This window comes from Ictidomys tridecemlineatus, chromosome 4 (genome assembly GCF_052094955.1).
Source record: "Ictidomys tridecemlineatus isolate mIctTri1 chromosome 4, mIctTri1.hap1, whole genome shotgun sequence".
Lineage (NCBI taxonomy): Eukaryota > Metazoa > Chordata > Mammalia > Rodentia > Sciuridae > Ictidomys > Ictidomys tridecemlineatus.
Genome location: NC_135480.1, coordinates 94,028,081 through 94,052,786, shown reverse-complemented (window position 1 = coordinate 94,052,786; position 24,706 = coordinate 94,028,081). Strand labels below are relative to the sequence as shown.

Below are 24,706 nucleotides of genomic sequence, written 5' to 3'. Positions count from 1 at the left end.
TTGCCCTCAGGATGAAAGCCAGGGCACTGCCCTTTAGAAAGCAAGCAATCCGTTCAGAGATGGTTCCCAGTGAAGGTCTTGTGGCCTAAGAAGAGACTTTAAAGAAACTGAATTTCTACCATAAACCCAGAAGGAAAACAAACTCAAAATGCATCTTTACCTCTCCTACTTAGGAACCTCAGGGTTCCCCAGCCTGCTTGCCTGCTCTTTTTTCCCCCCTTTTCTTTTTAACTGACACATACTCATTGTACACATTTTTGGGGAACAGGGTGATGATTCCACTCTTGTAAACAGTGTACAATGAACAAATCAGGATAATTATCCAACCTCAGTCTATACTCCTTCCCCTATCCTTCTTACCCTCTAGCAATCACTAATCTGCACTCTTTGAGATGAACTTCTTTTGCCCACAGGAAACCCTCCAGGGAAGCCTTTCTGTTCACAAGCCCCACCCACTTGTCAGTCATTCCATTCACAGGAGAAGCTTCTGAGAGACACAGACCTAAACAACTGAAGAGGAAACCCACGGATCCACTTTTGCTAAATTAAGTTATCTATTTAGTTTTCAGTTCATTAATAGAGATGGACAATAGTGGACATGGATTTGTAAGAAAAAATACAAAAGTGAAAGCGTTAGACAAAACAACTTGATCATCCAAATATAGGAAGAAAACTATTTTGTAAAAAACCTAATCAACATACACAGAAATCAATGACATGCCCAACATTTATACTAGCTCATTAAGAAAATGAACATTTAAAGTTATACAGTAAAATAAGGGCTAATTAGGATCATCAGAGGACTTTATAACTCACTACATTCTTAAGACAATTACAGTTTACCATGAAAAGCAGCAATCATGGGAGAACACAAGAGTTCTTGGAAACTAAAAATAAAAAGATCAAAGGAATTGCTAAATAATAGTTTAGACACAACTGAAGATCTATTTGGTAACCTGGAAGACAAAGAAAAGGAAGTAAAATGACAGAAAATATGAGAGAAAATTAAGACTCATAGAAATTAGTTATAATATTATAAAAACACGGTCGTAGAAGATATAAGGGACAAAATAGGGGGAAAAAATCCAGAAATAATAAACTAAAATTTTCCTATGGCAAAGAGCTTCCAGATTGACTATTCCCACCAATTACTAAGCAGAGGGAGAGGAAAAATAAACACACACATGTATATATCTAAAGTCATCCAAAAGAAAATCCTAGGGGATTAAAAAAGAACAATATTCACATTGCCATCCAATTATGTTTTAGCAACTCAAATCAATAAAAGACAATTCATTTATTAAACTAATATATATCAAATTTATGTTGTGTGCTAGACATTGTTTTAGGTCTTTGGAATACAAAAACAGAATATTCTGTGAATCAAACAGATAGAAACCTTGCCCTCAGAGATCTTACATTCTTTTGTCAGAATGTCTTCAAAGTTTTGAGGGAAAAAAACAGATCTTGGAATTCTAAGCCTGGTCAAACTAATAGTCAAATGTGAGGATGAAATAAAGACATATTTAAACTTTCAAAAATTCAGAAAGTTCTTATACAAAAATAAAAGGGCTGGGTGTAGCTCAGTGGAAGAGCTCTTGCCTAGAATATGTGAGGTCCTAAGTTCAATCCCCAGTATGGAAAAAAATTTTTCAAAGAAATAGTTCAACAAATTAAAAGCAATCTCAGGAAGCAAACAAGAAATTGCCATTTGAACATATCTCAGAAAAAGTCTAGAAATCCAGAAAAGGAGGATAAAAGGAAAAGTAGGAGACAGGAAAGGTGGGGAGGAAGAAAAGAAGGGAAGACTTTGAAGCCTAGAAGAATCTCATTTGAGCTGCAAATTTCCAATTAAATAACAGTACATTTTCTTCCAAATGGGGTTTATCCACACCACTCATTCAATAATTACATCTGGCAGTTATAGAAGACATATATGTGAAGCATTATGCTGAATTCTTTCTATGGATTATCAGTTTTAATTCTCAGAGGATGTGATTATAATGACAGCAGAATGTGAACACACAAACCAGGAATATACATACATAAATGCACACACAGACATACATATGTAAAATTGGGAGGTGGACCCTCTTACACAGAAGGGAATCAACAGATTCTACTAAGAGCAAAAATCCAGAAATAGAAGTTTTGGTGCCTTGTTTAAAGTTATAAAGAATAATTTATAAATTTTTTAAAAATTAAAACTAACAGATTAGAAGATGAAAGGGAACAGAGAAGTTAAGGGAAGTACACACATAAGAAATTCTTTATCTTTTATAGATGGAAGTTAGTAGATGCTTTTTAAAGTTGATTAATTAAAAAATGGAGCTGTAGGCATATTATTTTAAATTATGATGGTAACTGCTATACCATCTAACAGCGGAAGCCACAGAAGTATATGTTTATGGGGAGTGGACCTGGACTGGAATGGAATGGAAAATTTTCATTTTTAACCCTTCTATACTGATTAATCTTCTTTATCATGTGCACATATAACATCTATAAAATAACAACAAAATAATAATAAAAAACCTTAGTAGTGATAAATACATGTGTAAATTATGAATATTAAATAATAATTAAAGAGTGAAGACACGTCCAATGATCTTTCCCAGAAACATACTAATGTTGAAAAAGGTGAGTTGCTTGTTCATAGCTGCTACCCATCCTCAATATTTCGCCAAAGGCTCATGTTTTTTAGGAAATACATCTTAGATCAAAGAGAATTTATTTAATGTATTAATTATGCTACATTTGAAACTAAAAAGACAATGTAAAGTTCTCCAGTTTTTCTGATTTAAAATTTGGGGAAAGCTGAAAATATTGTATCCTATCCTTTTTGACTCTAAATGACTCAAAACGACTTAACTGAACACTTTGGACTTTTCAGAAAAGGAATTTATCATTGAGGATTACTCATCTGTCAGACTAGAATAAAATGTAGTTTTGTACCAGGCGACCTTCTTTAGCGGTTAATATTTATTGAGCCTGGGAAGGCGCAGCATTGAGGACAGAGTGCGGGTCAGAAAGCCTTTCTGACCCAGCCCTGTCTCCAGCTAGCCGAGTGACCCAAGATTAATCACTTAATCTTTAAGTTCCTTCATTTGTAGAACGGGGATAAAGGAACTTCCCTCACCACTTCATGTTGTTTCTGAAGATCAGAAAGAATAAATCAAACCAAAGTCTTTTGAAATATTACAAAGTAGTATGAGATTACAGTGTACAATTATTTAGATCATAGATTTCAAAGTTGGAAGGAACTTGGAAACAGTCAAATTTCTTTAATTCACAGATTCTTTTTCCTAGTCTCTTTCTTACTAATTAGAGCTATTCCATGTACTACTTTTATTATAATTCTCACAATAGATATTGACTTAAAATTATATTCTTCAGGACTATGTTCTCTTCTAAAGTTACAAAGAATCACAGACTACTAAGGCTGCAGGGGACTTTGCCAGACATTTCATCTAATCCCCTTGTTTCAAACATGAAGCAATAGCAGCGCAAAGAGGGTGACTGGCCTAAGATAAATACGGGACAATGAACTCAGACCTTGGATCAGAACCTGGATATTCAGGTCCCCAGGAAAATAATCCTTTCCCATGTCACTGCTGAAGTAAGAGAGCAGCTGTTTGTAAATACACATACTCAATACTGCCCTGACAAGATTATACTAATTATTCCAACCATTTTTTGTAATATTCAAAAGATCTTTCTTCCTTCTGAAAGCAATTATACAAGATCAACTAAACAAAAATATATTTTAAAAAGAAAAAACTTTTTAAATTAAAAAAGGAAAAAGGCTTGAAAATAAGTGTAAACACATACTCTAATATATTCTCTAAATAAAATTTCATATTGTATTGTAATAATTAAGCAGTCAAATTAATTACCAATATTTTAGTAAAATGTAATATCACTTAGTCCTTAATACAAACCCTTGGAAGAGAGTCAGATGAGCATAAATGCTTAAGAATGCAGGATTTTAAATCAAATAGACTTGGGTTCAAATTCCAACTCAGCCATTTACTAGATATGTAAATTTTGAAAATGTATTCAACCTCCTAAACCTCAATTTCCTCAGCTATATTATGGGAATAGTAATAACAATTATTTCATTCAGTTGTTAAGAAAATAGAAAGTAATTCACATAATTCTATAAATAGGACCGCTCATTGTTGTCACTTGGCGATTTTACTAATGGAGAAACTACCACCCATAGTGATTATTTAAGATTGCTCTGCTGATAAGTGGTAGAGCCAAAATTGGTATCCAGGTTTTCTGACTGTGCTATTTCCCCCTCACTACATGACCTCCCTACCCAGCACTTCATTAGCTCATCTTCACATTACCCTCCACCCTTCACCCCCTCCAGGGGTAAGATGCAGCTCAGGTATAGATCATTTGCCTAGCTTGTGGGAAACCCTGGGTTCAACCCCCAAGACCACAAAAGAACAAAAAAAAAACAAACAGGTAACCACGATCTCAGGAAAGATTAAAACATGTAAAACAAATCCTCCCCTACCCTGTACCCAGCTTTATGAAAAGTTCTAGCTCTTTCCGCTACCAAAAGAGAGAGAGATTCCTTACTAAGTTGGACATCAGGACAGCTCTTTCAGTTGGTTTCAGATGATATGTCCTCTAAAAGCCCATGTCTCTTTTGGCCTGCCACAGGTAGTCACTTGACTCCTAAATGCACAGATCCCATCCCATGTGCTGGGCCCATGCTGAGGGGTGGCCACCTCTCTGTGCTACACAACCCTCTATTGTGCTCTTATCCCTCCTTGCTGCCCATGAGGAGTCCCATGAGGAGGCACATACCTTCCTTCCCTTCCCCCGGCTCAGCTTTTCCGGCCAGGACTGGGGAGGCCTTTCATCTTTTTTTCATCCTGGTGTCTGAGTTCTGACCCTTCATGACTCAAATCCCCCTCAAGAACCACTGATTTGTCCCTGAGAGGTATCATGCGAGTTTGATCCTGTCTTTTTTTTTTAATTCCTCAAAGCCAAGCATGAGTTGATATATTAGCAGTACTCCATAAATGTTTGCTGAAAAGAAGTGGTCAGGAAAGAAGGAAGGAAGCAAGCGAGAGAGGGAGAGAGGGGAAAAGGAGAGAGTAAGAGAGGAATTGATGGTTTTACTCATCGTTGTAGAGTTCTTAAAACAGATCTAACAATGAGGTCAGCTCCAAAAACATCTCAACAGTATTCATACATTTATCTACCTATCGCTATCTGGAAGTTGGTCCCAGAAAACACATTTAAGATTTAGGATTAAGATTTAGGAGTGTGTGTGTGTGTGTGTGTGTGTGTGTGTGTGTGTGAGAGAGAGAGAGAGAGAGAGAGAGAGAGAGAGAGAGAGAGAGAGAGAGAGAGAATGTATGTTGAGTTTGAACCACAAAAGTCAAATTGCAACATGAATGAAATCCAATACAGGGATATGGAAAATTTTTATTTTAAATGTTTTATGTCAACTTGACTGAGCTAAGGAATGCCCAAAAGGACTGATGAAACATTTCTGAGTGTATCTATGAGGGTGTTTCTGAAGGGACTAGCATTTGAATCAGAGGTTGAGTAAAGAAGGTTGCACTCAGCAATATATGTGGGCACCATCCAATTATTTGAGGGCAGAGATGTAACAAAAAATCACAAAACAATGTGAATTTGCTCTCTCCTGCTGTTGTGGGCCATCGGGGATCCTGGTTCCCAGGCTATCAGATTCACTGGACTTACCCCACTGGCTTTCCTGGTTCTCAGGCTTGTGGATGGTATATATGGTGAGACTTCTCAGCCTCCACAACCACATCAGTCAACCCTCATAATAAATCTCATATATATATGAGATTTATATATATCATGTAGGCATCCCTTGGTGTTCATGGAGGACTGATTTTCCAGGACACTCCTCAACCCCCAAATGTTCAAGTCCTTTTTATAAAATGGCATAATATTTGCATATAAGCTATGCACATTTTTCTGTGAAGTTGTTGTTGTTTTTGTTTTTTAATAAAGCAAGGTTTATTTAAAAAGGGGTAACATAGACTTCTCCCAGGAGGGAGAAGGGGCCATAGCTGGTATCCTGATATTTTCCTGTGAAGTTTAAATAATCTCAAGAATACTTATGATACCTCATACAATGCAAATAGTTGTCATACTGCCCGGTTAAGGGATGTCCATGTTCAGTACAGACACAAATTTTTTTTCGAATATTTTGCTTGGATGAATCTATAAATATGCAACTTCTGGATACAGGGCACTGACTATAAATGCTATTGGTTCTGTTTCTCTGGATAATCCTAACATGGAGATTAAAGTCCTAATTTTTTTAAATAGTAGTGACCAAGTTGCTATGTGATCCTGGGTAAATTGCTCTTGGGACTGTCAAAGTGGAGGTAATTCTAAAGGTTGTCATTCTTAAAGGCATTGTGGACAATAATTATAATGATGCATGTATGTATGTATGTATGTATGTATTTATGTTTGGCACTGAGGATTGAACCCACTGGTGCTTTATGATTGATCGATGTCTTCAGTCCTTTTCATTTCATTTGTTTGTTTGTTTGTTTTGTGATAGGGTTCTTGCTAAGTTGCTGAGACTGGCCTTGAACTTGCATTCCTCCTGCCTCAATATATCAAGTGTCTGTGAACACAGATGTGAGCCATTCCACCTAACCATAATGCCTTTTAAATCATCAATTTCTTAAATGATCCCTAAAAGTGGCTGCTGTACTATCTGAATTTTCAAATTTTTACAAACTTTGAAATCCAAATTCTCTTATCATTTGAATTCTTTCTATTTGAACCTTCTTCCTTGCCTCAACTAGTATCTCCAGAATTCATAACTTTTAGTTATACGACCATCAATTCCCAATACTTCTATTTCTGAAATGGCTTTGAATCTGTTCCTGGCTTCTCTGTTCCTACTATGATGCCTTCACTTTCACTAATTCTCACTTAAGTTCAATAACCTCCTGACATTTAATGCTTACCTCGCCAGCCAATCATTCTCCATTATGTCTGCTGAATCCTCGGACACTGAAGTTCAGACTATCCATGCCATCTATTCATGAGAGTACTTAAAAGTTCAGCTTTGGGCTACAGCTATCTTGGCTATATTCAATGTTCTTTCATCTGCAAAGTCTTGGCTTTCTATTCAATTCCTAATACCAGTTGCAGACTCACCTTGTTTTGATTACCTGGGTAGACAAGCAACTCTTTTATGCTCTGCATTCTCTCTGACTTAACAACATTCTTGTTCATAAACTCCCCGTATCTGCAACTGTGGGTAAAAGATACCTTAAAAGGGGGGCGGTTCCTGCAGGAATTAATCAGGAATAGGGTATTTGCCTAGCATGCCTAAGCCCTGGATTTGCCTCATTCTGGCCAGGATTGACTTGATCTAGATTACTAGCCACTCACCATGAGGAGACTGAGCAAAATTTGTCATTAAAGAGATGGTTCCAAAACTCAAATTATAACACGGCAGCCTCTAATTCCAGTGCCAACAGCAAAATATCATTGTGGTTATTAAGATTTTGTGATTTGAGTGGGTATGCAACATAGAGACTCTTCAGCAATAGAAAGCTAGTAGAAGGAAACCAAAAGCTTAGTCATTAAGTACATCCACCACTGGAATAGAAGGTGGGCTGGAAAGAATTGACCAAGCTATACAAGCAGCAATGGAGAAGGTTATTTGGTGAGTCAAAGGCAGGAAGCCTCGACAGTCTCAATTGCTGATCCAGATGTTGCTGGTACTGCCTTGGAGGTAGCTGAGGTAGTAGAAAGCCAGGTTAGCAGCAAATTACACTTCAAGTTTTTACCTTAAAAAGCAAGAATGCTCAGTGATAGAATGCTTGCCTAGGATGCACAAGACCCTAGATTCCATTTCTACCACATGCCCCCTGCCCAAAGCATACATATATATCCTTGTTGACAACTCCATTTGTTCCTTTAATAAATCATTAGGCATCAGCAATATGCCAGGCATAGTGTTAGTCACTGGGTACACAATGGAAAAGCAAAGCAGGCATGCCGACCTTCTCAGCAAGCTTTGTTAAATAACTTGGCATGTACCATTCTTCTTTATTGTCTTGTCAATATTAGAATAGGTTTTTAGACCAGCAGATGTGGCTTCTAGCCAGTGCTTTTATGCAAACAATTCTCAGATGTGCCATGAAAATGCGGCCAAGAGAACATTATAGCCTCCCTTCCTGCTCAAGAATAATGACACAATTTTTCAATAAATGACATCCTTCAAAGGCAAATTGCACACATTGGTGGTTTCTGGATGCTTTAAATTTGATAAGCAGTGTTTTTTAAAAAAATTTTTCAACTAATCATCCTTATATAGTCAGTTCAAAACAGATTGGAGTGTCAATCACCACAACACAGTATTCAGAAATATACCATGGATTTATACTATTAAGAGTCTTTGGTGGCCCAAAATGAAGTGATTATATTTTGTTGTACTTGCTTCTCACAGCAGGATTAGTAACAAAAATGTCTCTGAAAAAAAACCAAAACTTGTTCTTATCACTGAGTCAGTGTCCATCGAGACAGAACAATTACATAAATAAAAAGGCATGTCATTTTCTTGGCTTAGAAGACATGCACTGTTAATATGCCAGTTTTCCCTGAAACTAATTGGAAATTTATCACAGCTCAATAAAAATTCTCACAAAATTCTTTTGAAACTTGGAAAAAAGTGTAAAAGTTTGTCTGGAAGAATAAAAATATGCAATCGATAACCAAGGAGATACTAATATATAAGATTATGAGGGAGACCTTTGCCTGTTACTTAAAATGCACTATTTTCTGCTTGTACACTCCTGCAAGAGTAGGCAGATGATCAATAAAACAAAATATTGAGTACAGAAGTAGCTCCAAATATGAATGGGATTGGATTATATAATAAAGTGTTAAAAATAAATGTGTTATTCAGACAACTGGCTAGTCACTTGGAAAAAGAATAAAATTGGATGACTGACTACCCTGAACTTCCAGATGGAGTAAAGATTTAAATATTTTGAAAAATCAAATAGTACCAAAACCTTTCAGATGAATTTTTTTTTTTATGATCTTTAAGTGAAGGAGGATTTGAAACCAGACAGTTGGCTATCCAGGCATAGGATCCTCTGCCTCCAATGGAAGGATTCCCACTGCAAGGGGTCTTGGTGTGACAGGGTGCACTGTGTCCTACCCAGGAAGCTGCAGGAGATCCCTTCCCCACGCTTCCCGTCCCCCCCACCCCAGAGCCTACACTGATGGCCTTGTGGGGAGCTCCCATGAGACTTGCGAACTGAAGAAGAAAATGTTCCAGACTGGACTCTTCCCCCATATACAGACACTAGCACAGTCACAATAGGGACTACTGTTGCATGTTCCTCCCACTGAGGGGAGGCTGTCAAGGACAATTGAGAAGGAAATGCTTCCAAGAGGCAGAACTCTAAATATCTTTTTGTTTACTTTCCTGGAAGGAGAAACAACCTTCAGATTAAGAATTCAAGTTGGGGAAGGTTTCAGTCAAGGGACATGTAAAAGATCCCACTGAATTGGAACATGAAACACATACTTTGCTGTCTCTTGGCAAGTAGAAAACAAAGTTTGAGTGTAGGCTGAGTGATTCATTCTGACTATAAAAGAGCAAGAGGGGTGGTATAACAGCCTAACAGGGGCAGAGAGGTGATGCCCAGATGCGTTTTGCACTCCATGATGGTGTTCAAGTCAGTAGAAGACACTAGAGACAATGCAGGTAGTACCACTCAGGGCTCAGATCCCTTGGAAATGAAAATTTGGGTCACATCAGCAAATAAATAAGGCAGACCAGCAAAAGAACAAAGTGAGAGCCAAGAATCATTTTTGATGTGGCAAAGATAATAGCAATGTATTTTGGCTTACGAATTCCAGACTGGAATCAGGAAGCAGACTGACTAATTTTAACTTGCCAATATATCCCCATTTTAAGCACAAAGTCTGTTCACATTTCAGAGAAAATAGATCTTCTTGCCTGCTAATAGTTATACAGAGAAAGTTTATATCATCTGCTATTTTTTATTTTTATTTTTTAAATCTTGTTCCCTCATCCTCTGCCTCTTGGCTCTGAAAGGGAGAGCTCTCTCTGAAACTCCCTCTGCAACTCTAGGATACGCCATCCTCCTGTACCTGGAGCACTTCCTTTCCCACCTGCTTCCATGACTATTTACCTACTGCTATTTGAGATTCAGCCTAACATACTGTCTAAGCCTCAACAGCATATTTCCATCAAAACTGACCACTTCCTCCTTACTTGCATCAGATGATTGCCAACTCTTCATATGCACAGAGTCAATCAATGGGGAATCAAAAAATATTTTTAACTGCATCTGTATTGATCATGTACAGAGTTTTTTCTTGTTATTATAATCTAGAGGTGATTTAAAGTATATGGGAGAATATGTATCATATAGCACATCATTTTATATGAGAACTTGATTGTCCATGGATTTTTGTTTCTGTAACCAGTCCTCCATGGATACAAAGGAATAACTGTACTTATAATATTAAATCCATAGTGGCAATGAAATATTTTTCATTTCATTCACATTCATCTCTGTTTAACAAATTTTCCTTTAACATTTCAGAACTTAGCACATAGAAGGTATTCAGTGGATGCCTGTGGACTAAACCTATGAATTACCAGCGTTAGAAGCAGCAATATGTTCAGAATGAGAAAACTTTCAGTCATAAAACCAAATGAAACAAATATTCCTCTAGTTTCACCTTATCCTAAAAGCTTATATTCACAAGTACTTAAAAGGAGCCAGAGCTAATTCTGTCCTTTGGAACATGTAAACTGTTTTTCAGACCCAATATTTAAGTAGGAAGGTCAGGTCAGCTTCCAGGCATGTGGGTTCATAAAGATCAGAATAACAACCAATCATCCCTTTTCTACCTTTGGCCCTAGTCCATCTGACTCTCCCTTTCCTGTTCAAAGGGCAAGAGGAAGATGTACGCACACACAGCAGTAGTCTCTAGTGCATTTTTCGGGATCTGTAGCTACAGCAATAATTAAGGCTTGGAGGAGTTCAGTACTACTGCTCTATTTCAGTTTCCATTTGGGGTATAAACTTCAGTCATTCACAGACCAAATTCTTCTTCTTTTCCCTTGGTATAGTAAGTTGCTTGGTAAATACACTATACATTAATAGCATGTAAACTTCTGGGAGATTTCCATTTCCCTTCTTTTTCCTCAAAGTTACTTTTTATTCAAGAGGCCCATTTTTATTCACCACCATTATCAGGAGTACATTGAACTTGACAGGAATTTTGTGACTACACAAGTAGGATCACTGAGGGCTCAGATCCCTTGGAAATTTAAGTATGAGTAAAGAACCCCAAGCAGCTAAAGAACAAGTCCCTATTTCAAATGGTCCTTAATGTTTCTATGTGTGATGGAAAGAGTGTATCCCAATTATCTTTGTACTTCACTGGCCAAATTTTAATTATTATTCCACTGTGCGTGGGACTACTCACATCTAGCTTTTTGTTCTATGTAGTTACTAATTGAACCAGATTTTCAATTCACATACTCAGGGAAACTCAGAGGTCTATTGGGAAGCTACATTAAAGCCTTTGGGATAGTGAAAGCTATTTTACACTCTAAAGAAGTAATGTTCCTTAGTGATCTGAGAAAAAAATTGCCATATTTTTCATGGTATTTAATTTGATTCCAGGAAGTTAGGTAAAGAGAGGGCCAGAGCTAATGTGAACAAATAGGGAATCTTAGACCTTTACCTTCCCTAAAATCAATACTGTTGCCTAATTGAGCAAGCACAGGAAATACTCTTAAAGTCAGAGAGACCCAGCTCTCAAAACACTGAAATGCTTTATTTTCTCTCTCTCTCATGGAAATAACCTACAGGAAAAATTCTGTTTTCCTCTCATGGCTTCTCTCACAGTTAATTCTTCTCACAACAAAAAATAGTTATAATGTGTGTGTATTTCTAAATTTCAGATTACCCAATATCAACTATTTCTTGTATATATTTACATGACAATCATGAAACACATTCACCATTTGAAACAGTAGTCATGAAACACATTTTTGAATCTTGGAAAATCGATATTTATCAAAATGAAAGAGTGGTCCTTTAATGACTTTCTAAATCACTTTCTTACTCCCTCAAAATCACTATTAAGTCCTCAGATACCCTACAGCCTCAAGGGAAATCTTCACAACAATAAATAATATGAACAGAATGGAATATTCTACAACTATGGAGCATTTGCTATGTGCAAGGCTCTGGGCCAAACACAGAAAATGGTGACTAAAAAAGACATCAACCTTACTCTTATGAAATTTACAACCCAGAAGAAGAGGTTGACATGCAAATCTTTACATCATACATGTCTGACTAAAACTCAGAGTTTGATCTCATTCTGTTCTGAATCCATTTTTGTCAAATTCCCTGCAGGCCTTCACATGGCTGAATTCAATGTGCAGTTTTGGGCCAATCTTAGTTCTCAAAATCACTTGATACAGTTTACCACACCCTCCTTTTCTAATCATTTCTTCAACCGATTTCACATTCTGTGATTTTCTAAATTCATATAGTTAACCCAGCCACTTTTCTAAATTTGTCACTTCTGTATCAATCTCCCTACTATAACGTTCTCTCTCTGAGAGTTAATGGGCTCCTCAAATTAAACATGTCCCAAACCAAATCCTGAATTCTCATCTCCACTTCTCACACATCCGCCTTCCTGCTAGTTTTCTATATTTTACTAAATGAGATTCCTATTAATTTAGTTAATCAGGCCAAAAATCTTGGAATTATCATAATATTTTTCTTTTTCGATAAGTACATTTGACATACCAGGTAATCCTTTGGATTTACTTTCAACCTGCATCACAAACTTCCCATCTCCCGTCATCTTCACCACTACTATGTCAGATCACGACACCATCTTCGACCATCAGGATCTCTCCCAATGGATCTTTTTGTTTCTACTCTTTTGTCCTATTCACTGTGTGGCAGAGAGCCTCGCCCATCAGATCATGTCATTTCCTTATGTATACTTTTTCAGTGACTTTCCATAACACATAGAGTAAAATCTTCACCATGGCATACAAGATTCCAAATGATCTGGTCTTTACCTGCTTCTCAGCTCAACTTCTCTTCTATTCATCAAACTATTTCTTGTATTTTCTCTGCATATTTCCATTTCAGGACTTTGGCATTTGTTTTCCTCTGCCCAGAGTGTTGTTCACTGTACATTATCATGGATCTCTTCTTCATTTCATGCATGTCTCTGATCAAATGTCAGCTTTTCAGAGAGGCCAGTCTGAAACAGCATTCCCTTTCCATCTATCTGTCCTCCTCATCTGCCTTGTTTTCTTTTTAGTTCTTAATGCCCCTTGACACTTTGTGTCGGGGGTTGTATAAATACGGTTATTTGTTCATTATGTGTCTCTCCTATAAGGACGTAAAATTCAAGAGCACGGGAAACTTTGCCTCATTCATTCTTATGCCCCCAGAGACTTTGGACAATGAGTGCCTGGTACATTGTAGATATTCATCATATTAATTTGCATAAACGAATGTAATAATAGTGTAAAGGGAAGTTGCAATAAGATACCACTCATAGAACTAAGTTGTATTGGTATCAGTAAGGGCAGTGAAGAACACCAACATGCACTGTGGTAAGTGTCTATAAATTAAGATGTCAGCTACACAAATATACATAAGAGAGTTCTGTAACACTCTCTGGATAGTTGCACACCACTCTCCCTGAGTTGACCATTGGTGATAGGCATAAAAGCTCTGTAGAAGAAAAATGTTTTTTCCATGGATAGCTTGGTTTGTTTTTTTCCCAGAGAAATGTGATCAGCAATATCTCATTTATCTGTGTAACAGATCTCTTAGGTAGTTGGACAAGAGAGATGAAAGGAGAAGGAAAAAGAAAGAAATAATACCAGTTTTGTCTCAGTAAAAAAGGCACTGAAACAGAGCAGTCTTGTGACAGATCCAGCATGATAGTGATAGAGCTAGACATGTAATTGATCTTCCTAATTTATTACTGATCTCTGCTTCTGGGACCTGGGATGGGAGGAAAAAAAGAGAAGTGTCTGCACATAAGAAGTTTCTTTTATATCTCCTCAACCCTGACTACCGCCTATAATTTTGGTCATGGCTCAAAATCTGCAAGGTAAAGAGGAGGAAATATGTAGAAGGAAAGGGTCAGTGCTCTATAAGTATTTATTGAATGGATAAATTAGTTGGTAAGAGAAAGGGGAACAAGAAAGGTTTTGTTGTGTGCGTGTATGTGTGTATGCATATATCACATGCACACACACGTACAATTCTAATAAGGGGCCATGTGAAAAAAAATAGGAATTTAATGAGTAGCATAGAACTGGAATATGGACTTTAGTGGAGAATTTGTCTCCATTTCTCAGGTCTCTGTGACTTTATTCTCAGTGACATTTACCTCATACTGATTTATGTAAAGTATGGTTTTTTCCCCCCAAAAGTATAAAGAAATACAAATATCATCTCACTCCAGTCAGAATGGCAATCATTAAGAATACAAACAACAATAAGTGTTGGCGAGGATGTGGGGAAAAAGGCACACTCATACATTCTGGTGGGACTGCAAACTGGTGCAGGTAATATGGAAAGCAGTATGGAGATTCCTTGGAAATCTGGGAATGGAACCACCATTTGGATCAGCTATCCCTCTCTTCAGATTATATATACCCAAAGGACTTAAAAACAGCATACTACAAGGACATAGCCACATCATTGTTTATAGCAGCACAATGCACCATAGCTAAACTGTGGAGCCAACCTAGATGCCCTTCAGTGGATGAATGGATAAAAAAAAATGAGGCATATATACACAATGGAATTTTACTCAGCAATAAAAGAGAATAACATCATGGCATTTGCAGGTAAATGGATAGCCTTGGAGAAGACAATGCTAAGTGAAGCTAGCCAATCCTCAAAAAACAAATGCTGAATGTTTTCTCTGATGTAAGGAGGCTGACTCATAGTCGGGTAGGGAGGGAGAACATGGGAAGAATAGATGAATTCTAGATAGGGCAGAGGGGTGGGAGGGAAAGGGAGGGAGCAGGGGATTAGCAAGTATGGTGGAATGTGATGGACATCATTATTCAAAGTACATGTATAAAGACTCGAATTGGGTGTCAACCTACTTTATGTACAAACAGAGATATGAAAAATCATGGTATATATGTGTAATAAGAATTGTAATGCAAAAAACCCCCCAAAGTACATGTATAAAGACATGAATTGGCATGAACATACTTTATATACAAATATATGAAAAATTGTGCTTTATATGTGTAATAAGAATTGTAATGCATTCCATAGTTATGTATTTTTAAAGAATAAATAAATAAATAAAATACAAATATGGATATCATATCAGATGCAATTGTGTAACTTGGGCTTTCCCACTCCAGTCCAGGCAGATGCTAAGACTAAACTGACAGAAACCAAGCAGCATCCATTTGACTTGGTCCTCATAATTCCTCAAATCCTGCCAGCTGGATGTGAGCAGTCTGCAGAGGATGTTCTTGGGTGCTCACAAATGTTGTGCCCTGGGCTGCAGCTCTCTAGGAGTTTCTTCCCCTTTGGTAGGGAACTGGGTTCTGTGGGCCCTGGTGCTCAGGTTATTGCTTGTTTATTCTTTTCTACCTCAACCTCTCCATCATTCCTTTAAAGTTCACTCCCACCTCTTTCACCCTTCTGGTCCCCTGTCACTTTTCCCTATTTTTCATGCATAGCATGTCCTGCTTTCTCTTCTGTGACCTTTGGAAGTACTGTGGTTCTTTTCTGCAGTGTCTGGACATATTTATGTGATAAATTGCTATGACACAAGTACCAGGATATTGTGTTTGAAAAATTAACTTTGCTTTATTTTCTACTCATCGGGAAGGAATAAAGGATTGTGGAAGACAATGTGGAATGGCTATCAAAAAATATTGCCAAATCTTTTATCCATTTATGCCCTCCCACTGTTCAGCCTGAAAAGCAGAATACTTGTTTTTTTTTTTTTTTTTCATTTCCCTTGCATATAGAGATGTTCCTGGGACCCATTTCTGGCACACAGGACATAATTGAGGCCTCTTGGTTGGGGAGAAGGGAATCTGGAAAATCTCCTCTCCTCTGAAAAAAGAAAAAAATGTAAGGCTGCTTTTTCGTCTTCCCCTCTATTCTCATTTTTCTCTCTTAAATGTAGAATTGATGGCTGGATCTGCAGTGCCATTTTTTTTTCCTTAACCTTGAGAGAAAAGTCAGGAGAGAAACATATACATGGTCTCTGATACCAACAAATTAAAGAACCAAAACCAGCAACCATGTACAGACAGACTTCTTGTTAAGCAGAAAACATAAACTTCTATTTGTTCAAGCACTCAGAGATGGCTTTTTCCTGTTATTTTTAGCTGTATTAACTGATGTATAGGTACCTTCTTACCACCATACCACAGCTCAAATAGAGAAGCCACAACTTCCCAGATTAGTAGAGCTTCTTGGTCACTATTAGAGTGAAGATGCATTTATTTTTTAATTGAGACTAAGAGGAGGATAGAGCTGATTATCCTTTCCAGAGTATAAAATGCTGGAAAAGATGAGGAGTTATTTGATTCTACAAATAGTGGGGCTTTGAGTGGCTCCTATATAGTGCCATAGAGGGGCTAGGATCTCCGTCGGGTGTTACCTGTCATTAAATGCTTAGCCCTGAGCAATAGAAGGATTCTATAGCTGGGTCTAAGATCAGTACAGGAAGTCATGGTAAAGGGCATCTCTCTACCTGAAAAGTGCAGTATTGCTCAAAGACATCTGAGGAGCAATTAGGAAATGGTCTCATGGGCCAATGAAAGGAACAAGTGAGACTCTGGCAGGACTATGTGTCCTGCTTACTTGGATGCAATTTTGTGCAATCTAATCATGGATGGAGAAGGGATGGCAGTAGTTCTGAGATTGAATTTTTGTCTCTGCTAATAAATAACTGGTTACATTAGATTTAATTATTTAAATGTTTATGTTTTTTTATTTAAAGTGTTTTTTTTTCCCCCAGTGCTAGGAATTCAACCCAGGGCCTCATGCATGCTAAGGCAAGCACTTTATCACTGAACTACATGCTAAATCCTTCAATTTTGTCATTTTCTTGTAAATAAAAATTTCTGTTACGTAACTGGTATATTTAGACTACTTTCACTCCATTAATTATTAATGTAGATGAATTAAAATTTACCATCCTTTATACATATATAAATATTTATATATTTGTAGTTAGACACAATAACTTTATTTTTTTTATATTTATGTGGTGCTGAGGATTGAACCCAGGGCTTCACATGTGCTAGACAAGCGCTCTACCCCTGAGCTACAACCCCACCCTAAAGTCTGCCGTCTTATACCTATGTTCTATTTGTTCCACCTTTCCTTTGATTCTTTTTTCTTCTATTCTTCATTCTTTTAGATTATTGAGAGTATTGTGACTCCATTTTATATTCATTATTGGTTTACTACTTAAGCCTCATTTCCAAAAATATTTAGTGCTTACCCTAGAGCTTAAAATATACAGTTAAGTCATCACAATCCTCCTTCAGAAAACATTATTCCACTTCTTGTGTTGCATAAGGACCTCGGAGTCATGCATTTCCAATTCTACCCTTCTGTCCTTTGTGCTGTGGTTAGCGTATATTTTATTTTTACATATGCTGTAAGAACAAAATACAAAAAGATACAACTGACTTCTGTTTTAAATAATTAATTATCTTTTAGAGCAGTTAAAAATAAGGGGAAAAGAGCCCAGTATCATGGCACAGTTTTTTAACCCAAGAGACTTGGAGGCTGAGGCAGAAGGATTGCAAGTTCAAGGCCAGCCCCAGCAACTTAGCGAGATCCTGTCTTTAAAAAAAAATGAAAATAAAAAGAGCTGGGGATGTAGGTTAGTGGTAGAATATTCCTGGGTTCAAGTCCTGTACAAAAAAAAAAAAAAAAAGGAAAAAAGAATTTAAATTTACCATAATTCATGCCAGAGCTCTTTCTTTTATTTATATAATTCCAAATACGAGACAGTATAATTTTAGAATTAATCAAAGTATTTTCTTAAAATTGTATGATAAAAATTATTACATCATCCAAGGAATTCTATAAAAGATAAAAACTGAAAATGAATTTTCTCCTTTTCAATGTATACATATATTAAATGATAATGCATAGTAGAGCATTTTTCTTCTTTAAAAAAAACTTGAATATTTTCACACCTGTAAATATATGCATGAAATTTATATGACATATTCATGGCATTTATAGTCAAGTATTTATATTAAATTATTAAGTTGTATTTTTTTAAATATCTTTTTTATTGTTGTTGTTTATTTTTTATGTGGTGATGGGGATTGAACTCAGGACCTCATGCGTGCTAGGCAGGCGCTTTACCACTGAGCTATCTCCCCAGCCCCAGTTGTATTGTTGTTGTTGTTTTGGCACTAAGGATTAAACCCAAGGGCATTCTACCACCAAGCTATACCCCCAGCACTTTTTACTTTTTGGAGGCAGACTCTCTCTAAATTGCCAAGGTTAGCTTCAAAGTTTGTAATCCTTTTCCCTCAGCCTCCTGAGTTGCTGGGATTACAGGTGTGTGCCACCACACCTGGCCATAAAGTTCAAATTTTAAGACCCCTTTGGATTACATGTTATCACTAATACCAACTGAAAAAAATGATTCAAAACAAATTACTTTGATGCTTTATATTGATTAGGCTCTTTAATTGTGGCCTACTTATATGGTATTATTAAATTCCACGAAAATAGCCTATGCATTAAACTAAGTCAGTTAAACTGTCAAAAGCATTTTAAGAGTCCTGAACATCTGTAATTTCAGTGGCTCAGGAAAATGAGGTGGGAGGATCTCAAATTCAAGGCCAGCCTGGGAAATTTAAACCTGTCTCAAAATAAAATAAAAAAGGCTCAAAGGTAGAGTGTCCCTGGGTTCAATATCTAGTGCAGAGGGTAAGAGAGGGCTAAAAGTCTGAATAAGTGTTAAGACACTTGGCAAATGAAATACTTTGACATTACTTCCAAATTTATAGCACTTGTTTTTTGAATTCCCAACAAGCCCAATGAGAAAAACGTGATGGTGCTTCTAAGGGAGGCCAGTGATCTGTCATGATTGATCTCTAATTTTTACATGACCTATTTAGGAGGGGTATATTTCAACTAATGAAATTCTGCAACCTAAGCTTTGTGTTTGATTTTCAACAACATCAGTTCCATTGCTACAAAAACTGAGATTATTTGAAACATGCCAGAGAAGTTCTGTGATCCTAAGACCATGATTTTATCTAGGAGTTAAAGAACTTGAGCTTGTCATTTTTGTTTCTTTGTGTCAGTGCTCCCAAACACTTGGAAGAGTCTGTAAAGCTTGAGTGCAGCAGCTGCATGGACTCCCACAATATTTGCTTAATTGTCATTTAAATGCAATTAACCACAGGCGGGGAATGTAATTGTAAAGCTGCTGCATGCATGAGTTATTAGCATCTAATTCCCATTGGCAAGGAGCTCAACATTTCACTCAATCCCCAAAACCCATCCCTTAGGGTCTGTTTCCAGGGGCAATTTTAGATACCAATTTTATAGCAGTCGGGGTCCAGTCAGGAAACAAAAATCACACCAATAATTTGAAGAGGAGAAATTCAAATATCCTGCCTGCTGCAAAGGAACTTGACACAGGGTCTAAGCCAGAGCCGGTCTACAAAAGAGGTTCACCAGTGCTGAAGAGCAGATGGAGCAGAGATGGTCTATAAAAAGAGGGCCAGGAAGAATAGATTTGGGGCTGTTGATGACTGTCACTTTTAAAAATAAATACATTCAACAGGCATGGCGCATGCCTGTTATCCCAGTGGCTCTGGAGCCTGAGGCAGGAGAATTCCAAGTTCAAAGCCAGCCTCAGCAATTTAGTGAGGCTCTAAGTAACTCAGTGAGACCCTGTCTCAAAATTAAAAAAAAATAAAAAATAAAATAGGCTGGGGATGTGGCTCAGTGGTTAAGTATCCCTGGGTTCAATTCCTGTTACAAAAATATTAAATAAATACATAAATAAATTCATGTATTCTTTTCCAAGTTCCTGGTGAGTTACAACATAAGCTGCAACCATTTTAAAATCAGTTTTTGCTATCACCTGGCCTTAACTTCAGGAATTCAGATCGGTCCAGTACCGATGACAAAACAACCCCACATGAGAGAGTGATCGCCCTTAACTTACAGTAATTAATTTTTCCTTGTTATTCTTTCTCATAAGAAAACTGATAGTTAGATAACAAATGTGGGACATGGAAAATGTGTCCGCCTTGAAGAGGAAAAAAAATCATTGACCCAAAATAGATATGAGGGAAAAGTGTTTTATACAAATACTTGTAATGAGTATTGTGGTGGCTTTAAAGTATGTCGTTAAATTATTCAACAGTCTTCAAATGGTGGAGCCTAATTCCCTGATTTCTAATGTATGCTGGACTTCATTTTTTTCCAGAAATAGTACATGATAGAAGGCACAGTGTGTGATTTCCTATGCAAAGTCACAAAAGGCATTGCCACTTCTACCACTTGCTTTTTGGGCCACTCACTTTGAGGGAAGCCAGCCAGCATGTCATGAGGACACCTAAGAAGTTGGCGGAGAAGTCCATGTGAGAAGCTCCTGGGTTCAGTCCCTAGTACCACAAAAACAAAAACAAAAGCACACCAAGGAAATTATCTACTGAAAGCTCTTAGATCACAAATGAAGCAGCTTGGGACAATAATTTTGATATAAATGATTTATTATCGATAGATTCTTGCAAAACATTGGCTCTTTCCAGTTAGGAAGATTTGAATTAGGCTATGCAAAAGTATCTGTCAATAATAGGACACCAGAGATCCAGTCTTGGTAAATGATGTTTCTTCATTCTCCTCTTCAGGGAATAAGAATGGCTGAGTAACACCCCAGAGTTCAGGATTTGGTCATCACTAAAATTAATAATCTTTTTCTTTAAATTCTTCAGACTTCCCAGCTACTCAGGATGCCGAGGCAACAGGATTGCAAGTTCAAGGCCAACCCGAGTAATTTAGCAAGACCCTGTCTCAAAATAAAAAGGAGTGGGATGTAGCTTAGTAATAGAGCACACCTGGCTTTAATCCCCAGTGTACCCTGTACATAAACACACATAAACACACACACACACACACACACACACACTTGATGAAGAATGAGTTCTAAAGAAATAGCTAATTAGAAGATTTACATGTAGCTGAAGGACTTCTCAATGGATGTGCCATATATTAGGTTGAGAAGGGGTGCAGTTTCTTCTTTGGGCAGCTTCCTTGATATATCAACATATAAATATCCTTTTTGTTTTTCAGATGCTGATTAGTTTTGTAAGAAATCCTCCAATCTTTGGTCCAATGGTATATCATAAGTTCCTGTCAGAATTATGGGAGATCTCACTATTTATCTTTTTTAAAAATTTATTTATTTATTCTCCACTATTTATCTTTAAGACTAATTTGATCTCCCCAACCCCTTCCAGCATGGTATTACCTCATCTCCACTATGCCTAGTATTCCAGAATTCAAAGCCTCTTTGGTTCAACTTCTCCTGAGAGTGAACTTTGCTCCCGGTTTCTGCAGAGATAAGTAAGGGAGAGGTCAGAGGATAGGGGAGGAAATCTATGCAGACCAACTGCTCCTGTTCTCAGCTCAGCCCTGTACCACATTCTTCAAAGGTTACTGAGGGCCATATGCCTAAACCTGGAGCTTAGGACAGAAGCTTTTTTCCTTCCTGTTACCTTCTCCTTATACGTGCTTAGGTAATTGTTTAAGGTAGGATTTAGGAAGAGGAAAAAGATAATGCATACATTCAGCCCATCATATTTACACCAAATCTTTATTTTTAAAATTTCATCTTTTTTGTCTCAAATATTTTTTGGTGTGCAAAGAGAGAGGAGAATTTAAGCTGCATCTCACTCTGTACCAGATCTAACCAAAGACACACTATTTATTGAATGTGCTTTCTTTTGTGAATCAGAAATTGCATCACAAAAGTTAAAACATTTCCTCTGGGCCTAAGATGAGGCATGAAGATATCCAGAGGGAAGTTATTGAGGCATTGGAAAGGATATGTGGGAGTGTATGGAAACATGAAAATGGATGGGAAGTGGAAAATGAGGCTGATAAAAAAAAATACTGGGTCAGGTCTTAAAGGATATTTTACACCATATGGAAAAATCAGACCTTATATGTAGGACAACCACATGATAATTATGACAAGTTAAGCCCAACATTTTAAAAGATACATATGAACCATGTCGTTACTAATTGATTAATCGACTTCCTTCTGGTACCCTTTTCAGCATTTATTTTTTCAGCTTTTGCTTTCCCAAGTACACTTTTTTATGATTCCATCAATGATTCATGCCTCTATGGTTTTCATTTCTTTTTGCATCTGAATGTGACCTCATTAAAGAGTTACTCATCTAAGTTATGCTAAGTAAGTTCTGTTTACATCCCTGGCTGACTAGGAAACTAGGCAGGGTATACACAGACTCAAAAGTATATAAGGGACACAAAGGTGAACCCTAGAGGCTGAAAAAAAAAAGAATTAAAATATCAGAAGACACAGCCATGGCTGCATAATGCAGGGAAGACAGATTCTACACCTTAAAAAAGTTAAAATTTCTGAGCTATGGATGCAGCTCAGGGGTCAAGCACTTGCTTAGGATGTGGGAAGAGTGCTGATTCATGAAGCATGAAGGCACTGGCTGATTCCCTAGCATCTCCCCCATGAAGAAAAGTTCAAGATGCCAAAACAACTCAGAAAAAATGTATAGCAGTTCATACTTACTACAATGTATTAGACATATGTCCTATTTTTGTAAATATGCAATGAAATAAGAAAGTATGACCTGTGCTCAGGAGAAAAAAGTGGTTAATAAAAACTGACTTCAGTGGACCCAGATATTGGATTATTGGAAAAAGACTTCAAAACAACTATTATAAATAAGTTCAAAGAATTAAAGAAAAGTATCATAATAAACCAGAGAATATCAATGAAGAAAATGAAACTACATAATTTTTAAAAATTATTATTTTAATTGTACAAATTTGTGGGGTATAGTGTGATAGTTCTATATAAAGTTCTATACATTACACAGAGTATAGTGGTTGAATCAGGGTAGGTGACATTCTGAGGTCTAAAACTAAAATCTATGAGATGGGCTTAAGATTTGAGATGCAGAAGGAGGCATCACTGAACTTGAAATAAAACAATAGGAAACATTCAATGCAAACAACAGAGTGAAATAAGCAAGAAGAAAAATAAACAGAGCTTCAAATATTCAAAGTATAAGCCTGTAGATCCAAGAAGACAAAGAGAAAATCTTGAAAAGAGCAAGAAAAAATGGACAAGATTTTTTTCTTGTCTTAGTATCTAAGTGTGCTTACTTTTCTGATGCACTGTAGATTCGAAACTCAGAATGAAGAAAGATATAAAGTGACTAGTAGCTATATAGTGGTTTAAGTGACTAAATCAGTCAAAATAAACTTTTAAGAAAAAGATTTCTAGGGACAAAGGACAATCACAATTGACACACATCTAAAACAGCCCCAAAATACATGAAGCACAAACTGACCTACTTGAAAAGAGAAACAGATGGAGTTTTCAGGACTCCTCTCATAGAAATTGATAAAACAATTAGACAGAAAAATAAGTAAAAATATAGAAGACATAAATAGAATCACGAACCATGTTGGCCTTTTTAATATACAAGAGCATTCTACCCCCAAATTACTAGAGTAAGTGGTATTTTCAAGCACACGTGGAACATTCTCTAGTAGAAACTATAAGACAAGAATATAAAGCAAGTCTTGGGCTGGGGATGTAGCACAGTGGCAGATTACTTACCTAGCATGTGTGAGGCACCAGGTTCCATCCTCAGCACCACATAAAAAAATAAAAAAATGAAATAAAGGCTTGCTGTCCATCTACAACTATAAAAAAATTTAAAAAATATAAAGCAAGTCTTAATAAACTGAAAATGAATTAAAATCATGCAAACTATATTCCCTTGCCCACAATGGAATCAAATTATAAATCAAAAACAAACAAACAACAAAGGACTCTCCAAATATTTGGAAATTAAACAAACATTTTAAATAACTATGACTCAAAGAAGAAATCACAAAAACATTAGAAAATATATTGAATTGAATAATGAAAATACAACATGTCATTTAAATGCTTTTTATTTTTAGCACATTATAGTTATACATAATAGTGGGTTTCATTTAACATATTCATAAATGCAAAATAGCATAGTTTTCTCCCTTTCAATCCTCAGTAGTACTTCCCTCTCTCTACCCCTCCTTCCCTCTGATCACCTTACTCTACTCTATTGGTCTTCTGTTTATTTATTTATTTTCAAATTGGTGCATTATAGTTGCATGTAAAATTGGAATGCATTGTGGTACATTCATATGTGCATCTAGTATAATTTGGTCCATTTTATTCCCTAGTTCTTCTAGTCTACTGATCTCCCTTATAATTACTTTTTAAAAAACTTTTATTAATGCTTATAATTGCACATAATAGTGGAATTTATTATGGCATATTTGTACATTCACTTAACATAATTGGATCTATCTCATTCCCCAGTTCTTCC

At 36.7% G+C, this 24,706-nt stretch overlaps 1 long non-coding RNA gene across 1 annotated transcript; it reads right to left on the bottom strand.

Moving 5' to 3' along the window:
• Nucleotides 1-21,396: 21,396 nt before the first annotated feature.
• On the bottom strand, nucleotides 21,397-24,049 carry LOC144376859 (uncharacterized). The gene is made up of 3 exons (XR_013437228.1): nucleotides 23,950-24,049; nucleotides 21,589-21,671; nucleotides 21,397-21,470 (listed from the first exon to the last, which is right to left on the bottom strand). It is a non-coding gene; the product is annotated as an uncharacterized LOC144376859 (long non-coding RNA).
• Nucleotides 24,050-24,706: the final 657 nt, after the last annotated feature.